This window comes from Gobio gobio (assembly GCF_949357685.1).
Source record: "Gobio gobio genome assembly, chromosome: 9".
NCBI classification, from domain to species: Eukaryota; Metazoa; Chordata; class Actinopteri; order Cypriniformes; family Gobionidae; genus Gobio; species Gobio gobio.
In genome coordinates this window covers 9,991,473-10,004,209 of record NC_137115.1, presented here as the reverse complement: position 1 = coordinate 10,004,209, position 12,737 = coordinate 9,991,473, and the positions used below count along the sequence as shown (strand labels likewise).

The window sequence follows — 12,737 nt, the reverse complement described above, 5'->3', positions numbered from 1 at the left end:
GGAGCCTTAACACATTATAGATTATCTAAATCACGTTAAAGGAAGATCCCTTGTGCGATTCTCTCTAAAAACACTCGCTGATGCCTACGAGGTGTTGAGCCAATGTGGGGCAGAGCACACTGTGAGCCTTGGGCCTCAAAGACAATTCAGATCAAGTTGCAAACTCTGTGAGCTTCTAAAAATAGCGTGGTAGGATATCACGCTCACAGCTCTAGCTAATGGCCTGTGTGGCCAGTGGGCTAAAGAGCAGCCAAACACTGCCAGAATACACTTCACACATTCTCTCTCTCCGCTCACACCGCTGACTACTACTGACGGTCTGTCGGTTCTTATGATGGAGGAAAATTTGGGAAAAGACGTGTTTCATTTAAACAGACCGCTGTGCCAAAACCATCAGGAGAAATTGCAACATTATCAGCCCTGTCTGATCTGGGGTCAGCTCATAGTATCACTATCTCTCCCTCTATCGCACACAGCACTAACTTAATCAGCTTGCGTCACCGAGGCCCTGGAGATCTGACAGGAAAAGAGAATTAGGGGAGCATGTGAAGGGTTTCAATGGGATGCAGTCTTGTATTCAAATATAAAGAAAGAGAAGTATTAAATATCACCCTATGTGATATCGATTTATTGGCGCCCATTATTTCAAATAAAAAAGATAACAATTTTGCGCTGCCTCTTTCAGGTGACGTCATCAAGCCCCCACTTTCACAATCCAATCAATTCCCAATAGACGTAATCAAATTAAGCCCCGCAGTTCACTAAGAAAGGTTGATTTTAAAAGGAATGTTTCAACGCAAAAATCAACTCATGCTGTTCCAATCCTGTATTCCTTCCGTGGAACACAGATGATGATATTCAGCAGAAAATCCCAACCACATCTTTTCCATGTGGTCTTGATGTGCCTTATTAATGTATGCAAGATTCAGACACAAAGCACATATAGCAGGGGGTGTCCAAACTTGGTCCTAGAGAGTTTAGCTCCAACTTGCCTCAACACACCTGGCTGGAAGTCTCTAGCATGCCAAGTAAACGCCTACTACGGACTGTGCAATTTCAGCAATCCTATAAGATCGTTACAAATCACACTGTGTGACATGGATCTAATAAACTTGGGCATGACATGCATGTAGACTGTACGATGAAGACACACACTTATTGAATCGTAGTCTACGATGCAAGTTAGTATAGAAGAATAAAACGTCATTAGCATGCGCTAGGGGTAAACAAGATGAATGCACATATGGCAATTGTGGTTTTTAATGTGCGCTGAAAAAAAGAAGATGGACACGGTCATGACTTGGGAAAAAGGGCCAACTTGGCATGCCAAATTTGCAAATGGAGCTTGAGGTAAGTAGTTTTAAGTTTTAACGCAATGTCGCGTTGATCAATACACCATTTCATGTTGCATTCTTATTGGTTAGCCAGTAAACTAAGGTCATAGCAGCAAACACACTGTGAGATGATCATGCCAAATTTCTGACACTGTCGGAACATTATCGCAGGCCGTGACAGCGGCCGTCTTTGAACCTCTCTCACTGTACTGTTTAGGAGCCACAACCACAGAAATCGCCACAATTGGTCATCTTCCATCTGGGACAGCCCAAAATCATACAATGTGTACCAGGCATAAGACCTTGATTGGCTGGTTCAGGTGTGTTTTATTGGGGTTGGAGCTGAACTCTGCGTGACAGTGGCCCTCCAGGAGCAGGATTGGACACCCCTGACAGCTTCCCAAGAGTTGGAATATAGTGGACAGTTCATATAGACTACTTTTAAGGTGTCATGTTTGGAGCTCAACTGGCCCTATCCATTTTCTGAAAAATTATTGTATTCCAAATGTTGACGATTTTTGGTAGAATTATTCCTTTAAGAACGATAGTGTCACGCCAAAGTAGGGCTGGGCGATAAAACGATAACGATATGTATCGCAATAGACACGTAATCGATATCAATAAAAAATGCGTTCAATATTTTTTTTTTCTTCTTCGAAAGAAACCAGAGGTTGCGAAGCAAGTTTGGTTGCATGAACAAAGGCACTCACACTCTGGTAACCAAGCAACGTAGGGAGTGACAGGCTAACAGCCAATCATGTAACAGTATCAGGTTTGGTTGCGCCATATAGTTGACTCGTGTTGGATTCATTCTTTAGTGATAAGTGGAAAATGAGTGCCGCAGCGAGCGAGGAAATTGTTGATATTTTCGCGCCACTTTCGTTTGGGGACCTGTTTATACTCGACGCGCTCGCCGTTGTGCTATTCTTGACTTTGGCTGAAATCGAAATCGCCACCTAAACCCTCAATCACTATTCCCTACTTTAGATCACTGACTAAAGTACATGGACAGTACATGTTGTGTATTACATCGGATGTACACTTGTTATTGCGGTGCAAAGTGGGATAGAATGAGTGCACTCAATAACGTCCACTATCGTTTTGGACACACTACAAATGGCTGTCCCCTCAAATAGCTCCCTATTTAAGGGTATAAACTACATGGAGAGGTACTCTGCATCAGTGCCTTATGACAAAGCAAAACGGTAACAGTTACAAAGAAATAAGAAAGTGTTCATTGTGATTTTAGACTTAGTGTTTATATTTTAATTATTTGAGTGTTTTCCATGGTTGTGTTGACATTTCTGCCTTTATAACTGAGGGGATTATAATCAGAGGAAGGTTAAGTTTAAAATAAAAATGTTTAAATGTAAAATATTTTGTTTTAAATAGGTCATAAAACATATCAATAATTATCGATATCGACCGATATGAAACACTTATATCGTGATACAGTTTTCAGCCATATCGCCCAGCCCTACGCCAAAGCCAAAAAAAGCTTGTCTTTTGGTCAGAGCGAATATGACTTCATCTCTGAAAGTACATCAGGCTGTTGTAAAGTCACCGAACAAATGAATCATGACATTTTCTACAGGAATATATGATAATATACTGAGGTGAACTATTTACACTGACCCCAAAAAGCATTCCCCCCCCCACTCTATTAGACACAAAATATAAAATTAAAAGGAATAGTTCACCCAAAAATGAAAATTATCCCATAATATCAAGCCATCCTAGGTGTATTTGACTTACTTCTTTCAGACGAACAGAGTTATATAAAATTATATTTTGGCTCTTCCCAGCTTTGTAATGGCATTGAAATGTGTGAATAGTTTTTGATGCTCCAAAAAGCGCATCCTGCCATCATCTAAAGCAGTGGTTCCCAACCACGTTCCTGGAGGACACCCAACAGTGCACATTTTGCATGTCTCCTCAATCAAACACACCTGATTCAGGTCATCAGCTCATTAGTAGCTACTCCAAGACCTGATGTGGGTGTGTCAGACAAAGGACACATCCAAAATGTGCACTGTTGGGGGTCCTCCAGGAACGTGGTTGGGAACCACTGATCTAAAGTGATCCATACTACTCCAGTGGGTTAATAAATGCCTTCTGAAGTGAAGCGATGGTAAGAAAAATATCCATATTTACAACTTTATAAACTATAATCACTGGCTTCCGGCTTCACGAGCGAGTTGAGTTCTGGAAGAAGGGTGACCTCTGACCCGTCATATGATCTAGGATGTGTGACATAGGAGGTGAAACACAAAAGCGAGTGATAAAATAAAATGCACCCACTATGTGGCAACAGGCCGAGGGCTATGAGAACAGGGTGAGGCCGGTGGCGTGATTGATAATGAGCGCCACCTGCGCGCCGCGCCGCGCCGCGCCGCGCCGCACCGGTCTCGAGTTTCTCACGGAGGAGCTTTGGAAGCTTAAAGAGGAGTGACGACAGTCAGTGAGGACCAGGCCAGGACTATGTTTTGTTTGTGTTATACGTGTGCGGCAGTTGTCCCGTGAGGGGATGCCGCTTTTACTTTAGTTTTGGGTTTATTTTATAATTAAAATGTGTGTGAAACATTCACTAGTTCCCGTCTCCTTTAACTTTGCGAGAGTGTGAGTGTGCGTGTGTGTGTGTGTGCGAGGCTGCATGCACATGCATACGAGTGTGTGAGCGTTGTTGTAACCTAAGTACACTACTTGAGAGTTTCATGCGCTTTTAGTATTTACTAGTGTTTGTTAGTTCTAAATGCTCCTGTCGTCTACTGTGTTCAGACTTAAGTTGTGTTTGCAGGAAGTGTACTTTCTTGGAGCAGATCAAATAAAAAAAAGAGTATGTATCTTCTTGTGCTTGTATTCATTGGCAAAAATGTAGCCATGTGCAATAATTTTGAAAATGACGTGACGATTCACACCCCTACTGAATGTATAAATTCAGTTCACCTTAAGTTCACACAGGTGTCCAAGCAGAGTAACCACAGGTGTAGTTCATCACAGTATGAAACATCCCGATCACTCTTTTCAATAAAATGAACATGATTTAAAACTGGGCCTGTCAAGAGCCAACATGACCAAAAAAAGCAGTATAGAAGTACCATAAAAGTGGTCGATATAATTCTGAAACCATATAACAGGTAAATGATAATTTAAGTCATTATTCATTTGACTGAAAATCTTGACATCTGCCCCGGCTCTCTTTGGCAGTTGGCACATTCACAAAAGTTCATGAATGAACTATTCCTTTCAGTGACTCTCCTGATCCAGTTCACCAAACCAGTTTGGACGATTTGTTCAAGAATCTCACTAATGTGGTTCTTGCTTTCAGCTCAATGACTCAATGATCCAGTCGCAGCGGTTAACAGCTCGTCGGAGTCAAATTTCAGTCCGTTCCTCACACAAAGCTGTCGAATTGTTTCGAAAATACCAAGTCATACGAATCACTTTTATGATACTTTTTTACGTGAGAGCTTCAATCCCCATTCATTGTAACTGAACGGAAAGGAGTGACAGTACATTCCTCACAAATGCTCCTTTTGTGTTCCACAGAAGAAAGAAAGTTTGGCCTGGTTTCACAGACAGGGCTTAGACTAAGACAGGATTAGGCCTTAGTTCATCTGGTGTGCATCTTGAGAAAAAACAATGGCACTGACATATTTAAAGATACGTCAGTGCAAGTTGCTTTCAGGTAAAACAGCTCAAACCTGCAATTTAGTCTGAGACTAGGCTTAAGCCTTGTCTGTGAAACCGGGGGCATGAGGTTTAGTCTCCACTAATGATTGAACAAAAAAAATTCCCAAGCAGAGTGTGTTTTATCATTTAAAACATGCCAGACATATTTTGTGTAATGTTTTGCTTACAAACTGTGCTTGTGCTATCTTTGTTTAGAGTAGACGTCTCTGGGTTTGATATTTTGATTTGGGTTATGTGACGCAAGGACATTCACACATTTAAGTGGGGCCACTGTATGTGTACACAACACTCATTTGCACAATATTCAAAATTCAAAGAGAAACTAATGTTCTGCATGCATGCCCTGACAGTTCGCAGCACACTTTGGTAAAACAATCTCACGTCTGATGCTGACGGCTATTACAACCGCTTTTCCATTGACTTCATGAATGTGATGGTGAGCAGCGGCCACATTCACCGTCACATTCTTCAAGTGCCTGCCTCTTTCTGCCAATCAGTCGCGACATTGTAACTGCCTAGCTCGTTTTCCTCAACACAGTCCTTCAAACGACAGTCAAAACGCCCTAACTCCCTCTTAAACAGCAGCTACAAGTCCTTCCTGGCTTTTCGTGTCTTTTTACGGTCACATGGAGACGGGCCCAACGTTACACGGAGCCTATCGTCAGCTCATTAGCATCCATTGCATTGAAGAGAGGCAGTTAGCAGGCGAGGCTAACTCCAGGATCCCCTACAGCTGCTGCTGTGACTACGAGTTCAGCACACCGGAGCGCTACACTACAGACGCGCCGCGATACATGCAGCCGACTGACAGTTTGATGGTTTGGCGTTTAGTACGCGCCGCGCTGTCACGGCATTTAACGCCGAGCTTGTGTGGGTGCGTGCGCGCGGAGCTTTCCTACCCCATTCCGCTGTGTGTCTGCGAGCGGAGGCCGATGTCAAGAGTGACGGCCAGCCGACATCACCCGAAGTGTCCGCCGCCACTGCGCAAGATCCTCCCCGGCTGTGTTAAGCGACCAATGCGATGCCCCGAAGTAAAGCCGCTGGTTAAATATCAGATGCTTCAAAATGTTGTTTCGGTTCGGCTCCGAGCGGAAGACGAGTCCTGGGGAAGACGGCAGATCATGACTCCGCTGTTGGAGACGCTGTCTGCATATTCCAGCTAGTAGTGTAGAGGTAGCAGAAGGCGCTCAGACAGACAGTCGCTCTCGCGCTCATTACTCAACTCACTGTACACACATATGAGTGACACACTCACTCACTCGCTCGCTCGCTCGCTCGCTCACTCACTCACTCACCCAGAACTGTTTCAATGAGATCCTTTCATTTTAGATAATAATAATAATAATGCACCTCCTCCAATAAGAATACTAAAATAATACTAAATATTATTCATAATATCATAGCTTAGATATTATTCTAACATGTATGTTTGTTTAAAATGTAGAATACACTATTGCACAAGCAAAATCACAAGAAAATAATAATAAATGATAAATTCAAAACATAAAACATACTATGCTAAGTATATAAAGAGAGAATATAGTATTTTTTGGAATGTTTTGTTCAGTATTTATTATTATTTTCTTGTGGTTTTGCGTGTGCAATATTCTACATTTTAAACATACATTTTAGAATGATATATTTTTTTTGTTCTGAATGTATTTAATTTATTATTTAGTGTTTATGATTTATTATTACACACACATACATCTAAAAATAATATTTATACATAGAATGTATAAATAAATAAAAAATACTATGCTCTATATATATATATATATATATATTTTTTTTTTTTTCTGAATTTATTTAATTTATTATTTAGATTTATCATTACTACACATACATTTATAAATAATATTTATAAATATAATGTATAAATAATAAATACAGAAAAAATACTATGCTATATATATATATAGAGAGAGAGAGAGCATAGTATTTTTTTATGTTTTGTTCAGTATTATGTTCTTGTGATTCTGCTTGTGCAATCATGTATTCTACATTTTAAACATAAAAATGCAGTTTAGAATGATTTTGTTCTATATTTATTATTTAATTCATTATTTATTAATACACACATAAATTACATGTGTGTGTGTGTGTGTGTGTGTGTGTGTGTGTGTGTGTGTGTGTGTGTGTGTGTGTGTGTTTTGTTCTGTATTATTTTATGTATTATACTTATTATTACACACACACATATTTTATATATATATATATCAGCATTTATACATTAAAGAATTATCAAATTAAAAGGGAAAAAATATTTAGGGTGTATATGCCATGGTAAACTAATCATTACTGTATTATTGTTATATGTTCCCGGTATGCTCATATTTTTTTCTTCCACTACAACAAACATTTCAAATATCCATGTCTATTTAAGCTTGATAAAATATGGCCTAACTATAATGGACTTTTATTAAACGAATATATCTAGAATAACACAGGAACCACTCATTACTGATCAGAGTGTGTTGTCCTAAAACTTTGATGAACACAGTTATGCGATTGTGGTTGAATGAAGCTCACGTCTGCTCTTTCTGAGACATCAGACACATAACCTGATCTGACAACAGAGGTATCAGATGTATCAAACCTCTTAGATCACTCCTTACCTGGCGTATGCCAAGATCAGTACTCTTTCCCTGGGAGGCATGATACCCTCCTCTGATACATTTGGACCCTCAGCGCTGGTTGTTCAGTCATCATTTCACAGGTGAGCACTCCCTCTGGTGGTGCAGGAAACTGTTAAAAGTCCAAAAAGTCCCTTTTGTGAAGCCCTGATGCATTTAGTATTTTACTACTAGGTTGTCAAAGCAGGCAAACCTTCTAAAACAAAACTATGATTATGTAAATCATATGTGTCCCAAAGTGAATTAACCATAGTTTCATATCCGACAGACTTGCACAAAATGCACCAAAAGTTGCACCACAGAGAAATCAACCCCTCTCTAAACTGAAGCACAAGCTAATCTAATTGCGTGCATACAAATAGCTCCTTTATGAGCTGGTTGTGTTTATATGTTTTACCCCAAGGAAGTATGCGTTATAATCTCATATGATGAAACCTAGAGAAATTCAGGATTCTAATTATGCTGTTAAATTTGTGTAGTAAACCCTGCCAAATGGACAGAGTGGTGTACAGTTGAGAAGTAAAAAAAATTAGGATGGCATATTTTGCTCTGGCAAAAGTGTATTCCTGAAAAGTACTGGGCTCTTTCTCTTTGTCTCCCAGATCTGGTGTTGTGTTACACTCTCAAGTGCCAAGCCTGGAGGAGAAAGTGGGAAAGAGAGAGAGAGATGAATGAAATGTACCAAGAAGACAGTAAGCATCTTTGTAGAGATACAAAACTGAGCATTGGATTTAACCCCTGTGTTCTGTTTGGCATCCGATAGACCCGAAGTCCATTGTTCGAAAATGCACTTAAAGGAATAGTTCACAGAAACATTTATAATAATTTACTCACACTCATTTCCTTTCAAACTTGTGTGACCTTTCTTGAGAAGAAAGCAAAAGAAGATTTTTTTTTTGTCCATGCAGGGAAAGTCAATGGGGGGATTCCATACAGGTTTGGAATGACATAAGGGTGAGTAAAATTGTAATTTTTGATTGTAAATTATCCCTTTAACATTGAAGTTTTAAGATGAGACAATAGTTGTGTCCCAAATTACACTATGCAATTTTGTCCTCAACCGTCTAGTGAATGAAATTTAGAAGGTTGTTAAACCGAGGTCCTGACTCTCTGTGGTCATTAAAAATCCCAGGATGTCCTTCGATAAAGAGTAGGGTAACCCTAGCCTGGCTCCGCCCTCCTACGTACTTCCGCTCAATTTTCATTTTCCTTCAGTACTCCGTCCAGGATATTCTCTGGTTTTCTCTGGTCATATTTTAACCAGTCCAATCAGCGAACAGAGGGAGTGGCTGAGATCGATGACGTTGATGTCGTGCGCTTGTTTGAGATGACATACGTCACCACCAAACGTTAGCGATTGGTTATGGCAGATTCAGAGTGGCTCTGGGCAGATCCAATAGTTTTAAACTTCAACAGAGTTCCCCTCTTCAAGGACGTTAACGCTTATCAATGGAGAGAGGCCAGACTCTCTGTACAAATTAAATGTAGGAGAGTCTGGTAGAACCAGGCTAGTGTAATCCCAGCATCCTGGCCAAATTTGCCCATTGGCCCCTGTCCATCATGGCCTCCTAATCATCCCCACATACTGTATATATATATGATTGGCTTCATCACTCTGTCTCCTCTCCACCACTCTGGTGTATGGTGGGCGTTCTGGCACAATATGGCTGCCGTCGCATCATCCAGGTGGTGCTGCACATTGGTGGTGGTTGAGGAGATTCCCCCCCTTCTATTAAAAGCACTTTGAGTGCCTAGAAAATTGCTATATAAATATAACAAACTATTATTATTATTATTATTATTAATTATTATTTTGTCATCAGACTCCCGTTCCGCTACTAAAAGAAGTTAAGTAGCGAAAAATTAAAAAAAAAAGTTAAAGGGGACCTATCATGCCCCTTTTCAACGTCTTGATTTTGTTTTGGGGGTTAACTAGAATACATTTTCATGCTTGAATGTAAAAAAAAAAAAGATAATTAAAAAAAAAACATTATTTTTCACATATTTGACATTGTTGCAGCACCTCTCTTCCCAGCCTGTCAGTAACGCTGGCCGCATCCGAAAACCTAGGCAGCTGACTTGAAGCACACTAAGGGCCCTATCTTGCACCCAGCGCAATTGACTTTGTACACCGACGCATGTGTCATTCCTATTTTGCACCCGCGCAAAGCGCGCTTTTCCCTCCACAGAAGCACGTCGCTAAACTAGTGAATGAACTTGCGCTACCTGGGCGGTTCAGCGCAAAAAAGGAGGCGTGTTCCGGCGCAAAAAATCCCTGGTGCTATTTTGCTGTTCCATTAAACAATTGCGCCACTGACCAGAAAAAACCTAGTCTAAAGTCAGTGGCGCGTTGCGCGTTGTTCATTATGCTATTTTAAGGGCGCATGCTTGACCATAATGTATAGCGTGCACAACGCGCACACACTTTGCTCATGTAATCTACACAGATGCAACAGTTATTTTTGCAAATCATAAATTGTTACACTAAAAAAATATTAACACATGAGATGACGGAAATCATTGTGGTGTGCCACGAAGATGTGAAAAAAATAGGCATAAATCTAGCTTACAAATGATTCAGGCTAATTGTAATAATTAAGGATAAGACCTGTTTGCCCAATAGTGGCAAGACATATATGTATATAAGGACATCTGACAAATTGGTTTGTCCGTCAAGAACCAGGAAAAAAAATCGACTGAAAAACTGAAAAAACTGAAAGACTGAAAAAAAAAAGACTGTGAAATCACCTTTACCATAATGTACAACATTACAACTTCACTTCTCTGTCTTTCACTGCTCTTACAAGAACATCAGTCTCCTCGGCTGTGAACCGCTCCTGGCGTGCGCCTGGTAAATACGCCATAATAATAGCAATCCATAATGGAACTTGCGCACCTGCTTTTAAAGGGAATGTTGGATGACGCTCGGATTGGTTTATTCACGTTACGCCCAAACCACACCTATGAATAATGAAGCTACTTCAGACCAACCCATTTTAGATTTGCGCCGGGCGCAAGAGCCATTTATCCCGCCGGGAAAATAGCAACAGCGCCGAGACCCGCCCACAAAGTTACTTGCGCTTCACGCTTTGACACTTGCGTTTCAGATCGTTAAAATAGGGCCCTAAGGCACATCACAAAACTCATTTCGGACAGACTTTTTTATGATTATTTATTTATTTATTGCAGGGTTGAACAAGGTCCACAAATGTGACCACAAATAACTATTTACAAAACCTGGGTTTGCTTGTGAAAAATAAAGTAAAATTAAAATAATAATAAATAAATAAAAATTAAATAAAATAAAATAAAAAAATTAATAATAATAATAAAAATTGGGGGGTGGATTGACAAGACCAGCACAGCTCCAGGATTCTCCCTGCTCCTCCTTAACATTCAGATAAAATCAGTATAGGTGGCCTATCGAGTTACTATATGGGATAATTTTGTAACAAATACAGTCTAGAACTTATGTGTTTTTGGTTTAGCTTTGTTAATTCTCGCTGTAGTGAGTTCTAACAGGGCAATGTATTTGAGTTCTAAGAGCCACAGTTTGGCTGCTGGAAGATTTCGGACAGACTTTTGAGGCAGCGTATGAGTTTAATGATCTGCAAAATAAAGCAAGCTTTGGTGAGAACTAAACAAAAATGTAATTACTACAGTAGTAATTTCTCGCTAGAAATGACATCAGAAGTGGAAAACGTTGGTCATAAACGTACATTTACACACAAACTGACCAGCAACCGCAACTTTCAGAAGCCATCTTTCTTTTTCTGGCTCAACTGTCACAGAATGGAACACAGGATTGTGGGATAACAAAGGAAGTGAAGGATACATCTATGCTGCCTTCAAAAATCCATCAGATGAAGGTCTCAAAAGGAGGCAGGAAGTGCCTTGATGCCATCCTACCTGTAAATGTGTCCTCCGAAGGCAGCATTTTTAAGTTTTTGGACTCAGCCGCTCTGTTTGGTTCCGGCCTCTATGAAGCCCCTCCTTCCAAAAAGTGCAATGTGCTCTGATTGGTCAGCTGGACCACTGTGTTGTGATTGGTCAACCACTTCAAGCGCGTCTCAGGAAATTTCACGGCCCTTAGCATAACCATAGAGGCTGCATCCTTCGAAGGACTCGAAGGGACCGAGCATAGTCTCAGCCTCAGACTTTGTGCCCATGGACCGTTGACTGAACATCTGATGTATACAGTATGACACACAAAATTGATAACTCTTCAGGAGTTTTGAAGTCGTCATATGATTGGTTGAATTCTCCAGGTGTGTGTCACGTTCTTTAACAATCCGCCAGGAAACAAAGCCATGACTCCAAACCCCCTCATGAAAGAAGAAAGTCTGTTGTGTTTACAACCGTGACAATGAGCGCTTATCAGGATCAACTAAATGCTGGATTTTCAAAAGTATGTGAAGGTCGCGGCGCCGTTGTTACAGTAAACTTGCACAAATGTTCATGAATGTAGAATTTGTATGCATGCTGTCAGACGACCTCTGGCCGGTCCTTAGCCAATGAAAGCTGTGAGAGAGTCCAGACCTTCTGCCGTCAGTCTGAAGGTCTGGCTACGCGAGACTAGAACGAGCATTGTTAAATGGGATGGCCAGCCCACGGAGGACTGTTCTTGTCTGAAACCAAAACAGGGTTCATAAGCTTTGTAATAATAAATAGTAATAAATCATCTTAGTCAGAGTAAGCTGAAACCCAATACTTACGTTTAAACGTGTAAAGGCCATTACATAGTCCAAATGCGTCCTTCATTTCCCATGCAATGAAGGATACAACAGATGGATCCTTCGCGGCCTTGCCTACCCCAGAATTCATTGTGAACCAGTGATTTTTGAGAGAGAGAGAGAAATGGCTGAATTAAGCTTGGTACATACTCCGCAAGAACAAAGAATTTTGTTAGTTTTCTCAAGGTGGCAAGAATAAGAACAAAGTTCATTCTGGCCAGGACATTCCATACTTATAGTTCTCGCTCCCACCTCCCAGGGCTGTGAGAACAAAATGACGTAATTTTGTTCTTGCAGCCCTGGTTTGGGAGTTCTCGCAGCATGTTCTCGACACATCATCG

The 12,737-nt window shown here is 40.6% G+C and overlaps 1 protein-coding gene across 2 annotated transcripts in view; it reads right to left on the bottom strand.

Annotated features, from left to right (window-relative positions):
- Positions 1-6,257, bottom strand: part of bcl9l (bcl9 like) — an 84,112-nt gene extending 77,855 nt beyond the window's left edge. For both annotated transcript variants that reach the window (XM_079826034.1, XM_079826035.1), the window contains exon 1: positions 5,927-6,257. The gene's annotated coding sequence lies outside the window, so the exon portion shown is untranslated. The remainder of the gene's footprint in view (positions 1-5,926) is intronic.
- Positions 6,258-12,737: the final 6,480 nt, after the last annotated feature.